Here is a 7550-nt window from a genome sequence, read left to right on the forward strand (position 1 = left end):
CAAGAGGTATGAATTTGAGCAGTTTGCTTAAAAAAGAATTCTCCTCTATCCCTCTATCCCTAGCTGGAATGTAAATGTAATAAAATGAAGACACGTGAGATACTGTCTCTGTTTCCCCCCAGTACTATATATTCTTACTCCGGAGAAATTATCATTGAACTTAAAAGTACGTACTTCTGAGTAAACATGCATAGGATTATGCTGCAAGGGACAGAAAGGAAGATTACAACATTAATTGTGTAAAGAGATTAATGTGGGTGTGTATATCGAGAAAAAGGAAAAAGAATGAAATGTGTACACAAATGTCTGTGTGTGCAAAGAGAAAAAGGAATTAAGGGATAAGTGAGGAAGTGAATGACTGCCTAAAGGGGAAGGGGAATCTGAATTTGAATGCGCCAGGCACCAAACACATTCATTTTTGCACAGGCTCATTTGTTGATTTCTGCAACCCTTTGCTGGCCGAAGGAATGAACCTTAATGCCCGATCTTCAGCGCATATGCATGTAAAATAATGGCAGCCTCATGGGGCAGTGTTTTGTATCTGCTTCATCCTTTCCTTGCTCAACACCATTCTCACTCACTGTTTAATGGTCAGTTCTGCTTCCTACAAGTCAACTTGGCCATTTTCTCTCAAGAGCACTATTGGACAGAAAGTGGGTGCTGTTTGGCAAGTAAAAGTGACCTGGAGTTGGAGGGGCAGGGGAGAGACACGGAGAAGAAAATTATAAAGGGAACCGTTTACTGATTTCCATTCATTGTGTGTTTTACAGAGAGCTGGAAGGAAGGAAGGAAACACAGGGAGGGAGTGACTAGGAATAGGTTGGAAAACACAGCCTGGGGCAATTAGAGGCAAGTTGCCTCATTGCCATAGACTTTCTTACAGTCCTTTGCCACATTTCAGAAGTATTACTAGCTGTGAAGGCCACTTCTCTTGTAGTAAAGCAGCAGGCTTTGCTTGTATGAAACAGGCTGGTGGGAGTGGCCGGTAGCACCACCAATTCTAAGGGTCACCGTCATAGCTGTCAACTTACAGATTTGAAAATAAGGGACCAGCAGCCTCGAAAATAAGGGATCAGCAGCCAAAATAAGGGAGCAGCTTGCATTAACTAGCCTTACACACACAGCCTCCCCTCCTCGCCACGAGATCGTCACCCGCCATTTTAGTCAACCAGCTCCTTTCCTTTCCCCCATAACAGTCAACCGAAGGAGCCTCCAAAACAAATCCAAAAGCCCCCCCTCCCACGAGATCGCCTTTCCTTTCCTCCCACCATGTGCCCCTGCTCCAGACAGACCTTTTCCCCGGCAAGGGTGAGTGGGCCGTCAATGACGTATCCATCCAATTCCAAGCACAGGTATGTTCAACTTCTGAGCCCCTCCGAGCCAAAGGCAGAAAGCCCAGCCAGCAGCCAAACGAAGCCTCAAGTGGTGGTTCCCACAGCGCAGCAACCTGGCAAAGGGGATGCAGCAAGGAAAACCACTGTCACCTCTCCACTGGGAAGCACTGAGCAAAGGCGAGTCCCCAGGCAATGCGGCCAATTTGATTGGCACAAGGCATGCAAGCTCCACCCCCCAGTCGTTCTGAGACTCCTTATTGGGTGAGCAATGCAGCCAAGCAACACAGTTGGAGCCTCCCTCCTCCCTGGCCGGCAGGGAGGGAGGGAGAGGAGCTGCTTCCTTTGAAACCCGGAAAATTTAAGGGACATCATCAGTAAGGGACAGCAGCGGGACATGGCGCTGGGATAAGGGAGTTTCCCACCAAATAAGGGACGGTTGACAGCTATGGTCACCATCCACTCTATTTATTCATTTGGGGCTTTTATCCTGTGCAGCTTTTTATTCTAGAGACACCATACACATGTGCACACACAACAGAGAGAGGACAGCAGGGGTGAAGGGCCAGCCCACCTATGAGGCAAGGTGAGGTAACTGCCTTAGGCAGCGTGATTCACTGGGGCAGCAGATTCCAAGCTCAATCTTCCTTCACCGCCTTGTTCCCGATTATTCATGTTCATTTATTATATTTGTATGCCGCTTTTCACTCACATGAGTCACATGTAGCTCTTCCCTCACCCCTTCTTCCCTGGTTCACCTTGGGTGCTAAAATGTCTTGGGCCAGCCCGACCATGTTATTTCTAAAAACATAAGAGCATCAAGAAGAGTCATGCTGGATCCAGCTAGTAGCCCATCTGGTCCAGCTTCCTGTTTGCACAGTGGTCAACCAGATGTGTGTGGGGAGCCCACAAGCAGGACCTAGGCCCAAGAATGCTTCCCCCCTTCTCTGGTTTCCAGAAACTCTCATTCAGAAGCATACAGTCTCCAACAGTGGAGGTAGAAGATAGCAATCAGGCTGAGTAGCCACTGGCTATGCAAAGAACACCTTGAAATAATTATAAATCTCCACTAAAGGTAAGGGTGAATTTCATCCAGGGGGGGGGGAGCAATAATTATTTCTCTTTTCAAAGCATTATAACAGAGAGGACCTTGGAAGATATTGCTGAAACAAAAAAAAAAATGCAAAAAAAAAAAAATCCCCTCTGCCAATTTTCACAGCATTCATCCTGTGGACTTCATTTTTTAATTGTTTTCCTGTGTTTGTTTATTAGTTTTGGAATTAAACTCTGCCATGGCGACATCTCAACTCAGTTGCTCCCTCTGCCTATGGGGCTCATGGAAATTTTGGCAGAAGTATGTTAACATCTGTTCCTTTTATTTGGCTGTAAAGAAAGAAAGAAAGTTGGAGGAGGGGAGACAGACTGCTGTTGAGGGACTCACTTTGGAGAACAATTTCACTTTGTCATGCAGCAATTATTTGTTATGAGTTTTGAATACTTTCCTGATTGAATAAGGTTTTATTTGTGTTTCTATATTTAAAAGAGAGAGAAGAGAAGAGAAAGATAGAGGAATTACTCTGGGAGTCAGTTCTGTAAGATGATAGGAGGGAAAGATCAGCTGAATGCCTTAATTGCAATTCTTTACAGTGCCAAGTCCAACCTTACCCATTAGGGATGCTCTGCGCACCACATGCCATTATTCTGCACCGTCTCCTGAGCATGATCCAGTGTTGCCACTGCCCCTTCCTCCTTACTTTTAAAAAGAGCACTCTGCAGCACCAACTCGTCTCAGAGCATTCACTGCCCCCTTTCTCATTACTTACCCAGCATGCTACAGATATCGCCTCTGGTAGACCGGCACTTTCAATCTTCTTGGCTACTGTCAGGTCCAGGGGATGAAGAAAAACAAGTTGTTGCTGCTGCTAGGCAACTGCAGAGCCCACAGCATCCAGCAACTTCCCATTGTTGATGATTGGAGGATGAGTCCTGAGGTTGCCTAGCAACAGCAATATGCTTCCCCCTGCTCAGGCAGGGCAAGGTGGCCATTGTGCAGAGAAAGAGCAGCAATCTCTTTGTAGGATCAATCGAGTCAAGAAATGCCAGTTGCTCTAGTTTCTATTATATGTATCTATTATATGTATCTATTGTGGCCTTAGTCATGGTGCCTAAGTTCAGAAATTTTTTGGGGGGGCATCATAAAGTTTGAGGTCATAGTTTGCTTCCCAACTAATTATGAGCAAAGACCAAACCCCAAGGAAGTTCAAGCGTAACTTGTAATCAACTGGTGGATACCACAACCCCTTCCATTTCCGCTTGGCAATGGCAGCAGTCTAGACACCGAGGATTCTGGGAGATGTTGTTTTCTGGGTACCTGATGGCCATATTGAGGATTCATGTCCCTTGTGTCTCCGTATTTCCTTACACCCTGGGGCACTGCTGTTGTAGCAACATTCCAAACATCAGGGAAGGAGGGAAGAATGGAAGTTTCTCTGATACTGCTATTCCTGCCACTGCTAGGTAAGTTTTGGGAAAGGGAAGGGAGCAATAACAGGGCAGGGGACCACAGCCAGCTAGAAGGGGCATTTGGAAATCACTTGGTTGGATACTTGCATTGACAACGAAACTCACAAAAATGACGGAGCATGAGATAATAAAACGACAGTCTCATCATTGTAAGTGCAACAGTATCCACATTTTAGAACTGGGCTTGGGGGCTTGTTTTCGAATTTTGGTGGGGAAAAATTCATTTTAACAAAGTCAAGATGGAAGAACTTTGGCCATTGCCATTACATGATGAACACCAGATTCTGGGGTGAGGAAGCTCAGATTTAGGGGTAAAATGCAGCCCTCTGAAACTCTCTTTCCTCTGGACTCTCCTCAGCCACACCCCTGTCAGCAGCAGGTTAGCAAGAACTCACATGGCGTCAGTGAAGTTAACTCTTTATTCGAAGAAACAAGACAGCTCAGGCGGCCAGTCCTAGTCAGCACAGCAACTCTTCCTGGCAGAACTTAGAACAGCAATGGCGCACATCTGAGAGGTGCCGGGAATGAGTTCTTGTGAGCTCCAGCTGAAAAAAATCCCCTATAGATAGCAGTAAAAACAATGTCATATAAGCACCCTTTGGGCCATTCTCTGTGTTCCCATTGGACCAAGTTCAGTGCCCTGGCTCGTACTTCTTCCTGGTTGGATGACATTGTGTATGGTTGTGACATTATACAGCCAATTGGATTTGACTGTTTGACACCACTGAGAGGCCAAAGAAGAGTGATTTAGCTAGGGTTGCCATATTTCAAACAGTGAAAATCCAGACAACTTTTTGGCCAAAGTTATTGACCTGGGCTGCTATACATCCAGTTTTTCCCAGACATTTAACAGATTTCTACCCGGACACTGCTGTCAACCTGGACATATGGCAACCCTAAATTTAGCAATGATGATGACGACGATGGTGATAACGTTTTAGCCAGGAATGCAAAAAAGAATCCTCAAAAGGGGGGAAACTGTTCAGCATAAACAAAAATGTTTGCAAAAACAAATAAATCCTATTAGTAACTTTGACCCAACTCTAATTAGGACCAGCCAATGTGGCATGTAAATTTTCAAGTCATGCAGAACTTGTCCTCAGACTAGATCGTTGCTAGAACTTGAATTTCAAGTGAGTAAATAATAAATCAATATTAAAATAACAACAAGTGGACTGAAAATCTTTTATTGGTACAAACCGGCAGCCATAATTAAAAAATCACAACAAGAATTTAAATGGTTGTGAGAAACTACGAGCGTCGAACATTCTTGTGTGCTTTCAAGCGACACACAGCGGCTGATGTGTGGGTCTTTTGGGACCTGAAAGAGAGTAGGCTGAGGGTGTAATTGGGGGTATAATGGGGCATAACAGGTGGGGGTCCATATGCACACTCTTACGATGTGCACGGGGGCCAGGAACCCCCATACAAATCAGGGGGTTGTCTGTATTTTAAAAACTTGGAAAGTAAGAAGGATCCTCACCGAGCACTGTAAAACAAAATACAGAGTTGGTGCCAGGAGAGTCTCCATGGAGAAAGAAGCCCATGACACCCCTGACCATTAGGTCCAGTCATGACCGACTCTGGGGTTGCAGCGCTCATCTCGCTTTATTGGCCGAGGGAGCCAGCGTACAGCTTCCGGGTCATGTGGCCAGCATGACTAAGCCGCTTCTGGCGAACCAGAGCAGCGCACGGAAACGCCGTTTACCTTCCCGCCAGAGTGGTACCTATTTATCTACTCACACCGGTGTGCTTTCAAACTGCTAGGTTGGCAGGAGCAGGGACTGAGCAACGGGAGCTCACCCCATCACGGGGATTCGAACCGCCGACCTTCTGATCTACAAGTCCTGGGCTCTGTGGTTTAACCCACAGCCCCACTGGCATCCCCACAGCCCATGACACAGTTTTCCCCAAAGTCCAGGAAAACACACATTGCAAAGCCCTAGGGCAAACTTTTGTTAAAGAAAAGTTGCTCCGGGAGTGGTGGAAGGGAGGGGCTTAACCCTTTCCCTGCACATTGCTTTTCTACTGCAGCAAAGGAAGGAGGCAAAAATGAATTTTGTTTCCATTTCATTGCGAAATGCAAACGTTGCGCTTTTCAAAACAGTATGTGATCTGAAACCCAGCCATCCTTTAAAATTTGCACCGCTCCTAATTTTGTGATGCAGTTCTCCAACCAAACAGAAAGTACAAAAAATGTTTGTATTTGGGGGAAATATGCATGAAGTCGCATTAAAAAAGCATACAAAATGCATTATATCAGGGAAAATGGCTTGCATAAATTAGTCAAAACTGCATACAAAATGTATTTTTTTAGGAGACATTTGTACTAAAATGTTGGTGGATTTTCACGAGAACAGGGGGGGAAATGCAGATTGCTGTGTAAATGTGGAAAACCGAATTTAAGATTGGAAAAATCAGAAACCAAGAGAACTGAGCTGGCAGATTCACCTGTCTCTATTTGCAGCTCCCCTCCTTGGTTTTCTCCCTACAAGTTTCCAGAAGGACTTTTCTGTTTCTGAGGGTAGACATATGTCTAGAGCAACTGGTGATGAAAGGGTTAAGCAGACGCCTGCACACACACACACACACACACACACACACGCACGCACAAACACCCTGCTGCTTCTCTGCTTGAAACTGCTCCCCAGTGAGTGGCACCTGAACTGATTAAGAAAATATCTGAGCTCCAGGTGAGCTGCCCGGCAGGAGGGCTTGCAAATTTATTCTGGGTTCTGTTTGAGAAAGGCAACGTGGATTCCTCTTGTCTCCCTTTTCATGGTGAGCTCCGCAAAGCTATCCCTGGGAGGGGAAGCAATAAGCTGCTTCCATCATTGGGCTACAGGGCTGCCAGTCCAAACTCTGAGAAGCTCCTATACCTTTAAGAGCTGCTATTAAGTGCTATTTTCCCCATCACAGATATGCCCTGAGACACTGCTGCAACCATATAGCTTGCCATTTTGGTTCCTAGCCCCCATTTGAGGTGATGGGAGGTGCTGTATTTGATTTGTGATATCTCCTTCATACATGCAGGTCCCCCACGATGTGTGTACAGTGGTACCTCGGGTTACATACGCTTCAGGTTACATACGCTTCAGGTTACAGACTCCGCTAACCCAGAAATAGTGCTTCAGGTTAAGAACTTTGCTTCAGGATGAGAACAGTAATCGTGGTCCAGCGGCGCAGCAGCAGCGGAAGGCCCCATTAGCTAAAGTGGTGCTTCAGGTTAAGAACAGTTTCAGGTTAAGAACGGACCTCCGGAACGAATTAAATACTTAACCTGAGGTACCACTGTATATGTGGGAACCTGTACTATGTTGATGTAGATCATGGGATGGGTGGGTGCCTCTTTTTACCCAGTGTGGTGTAGTGGTTAAGAGTGGTAGACTTGTAATCTGGGGAACTGGGTTCGCGTCTCTGCTCCTCCACATGCAGCTGCTGGGTGACCTTGGGCTAGTCACACTTCTCTGAAGTCTCTCAGCCCCACTCACCTCACAGAGTGTTTGTTGTGGGGGAGGAAGGGAAAGGAGAATGTTAGCCGCTTTGAGACTCCTTCGGGTAGTGATAAAGCGGGATATCAAATCCAAACTCTTCTTCTACCCACTAGGATTTATCTTCCAGGAGAGAGGAAGTGTGGGGTGGAGGGTGGGGAGAGGCAGAGGGATTGGAAGGGGTTTCCTCCAATATTCAAGCCAT

General features: G+C 46.1%; 1 long non-coding RNA gene across 1 annotated transcript; it reads right to left on the minus strand.

The window, feature by feature from the left end:
• Positions 1–95: 95 nt before the first annotated feature.
• On the minus strand, positions 96–3258 carry LOC307216603. The gene is made up of 3 exons (XR_013839200.1): positions 3155–3258; positions 2044–2132; positions 96–682 (listed from the first exon to the last, which is right to left on the minus strand). It is a non-coding gene; the product is annotated as an uncharacterized lncRNA (long non-coding RNA).
• Positions 3259–7550: the final 4292 nt, after the last annotated feature.

This window comes from Podarcis cretensis (assembly GCF_951804945.1).
Source record: "Podarcis cretensis genome assembly, chromosome: 5".
In the NCBI taxonomy this organism is placed as follows: domain Eukaryota; kingdom Metazoa; phylum Chordata; class Lepidosauria; order Squamata; family Lacertidae; genus Podarcis; species Podarcis cretensis.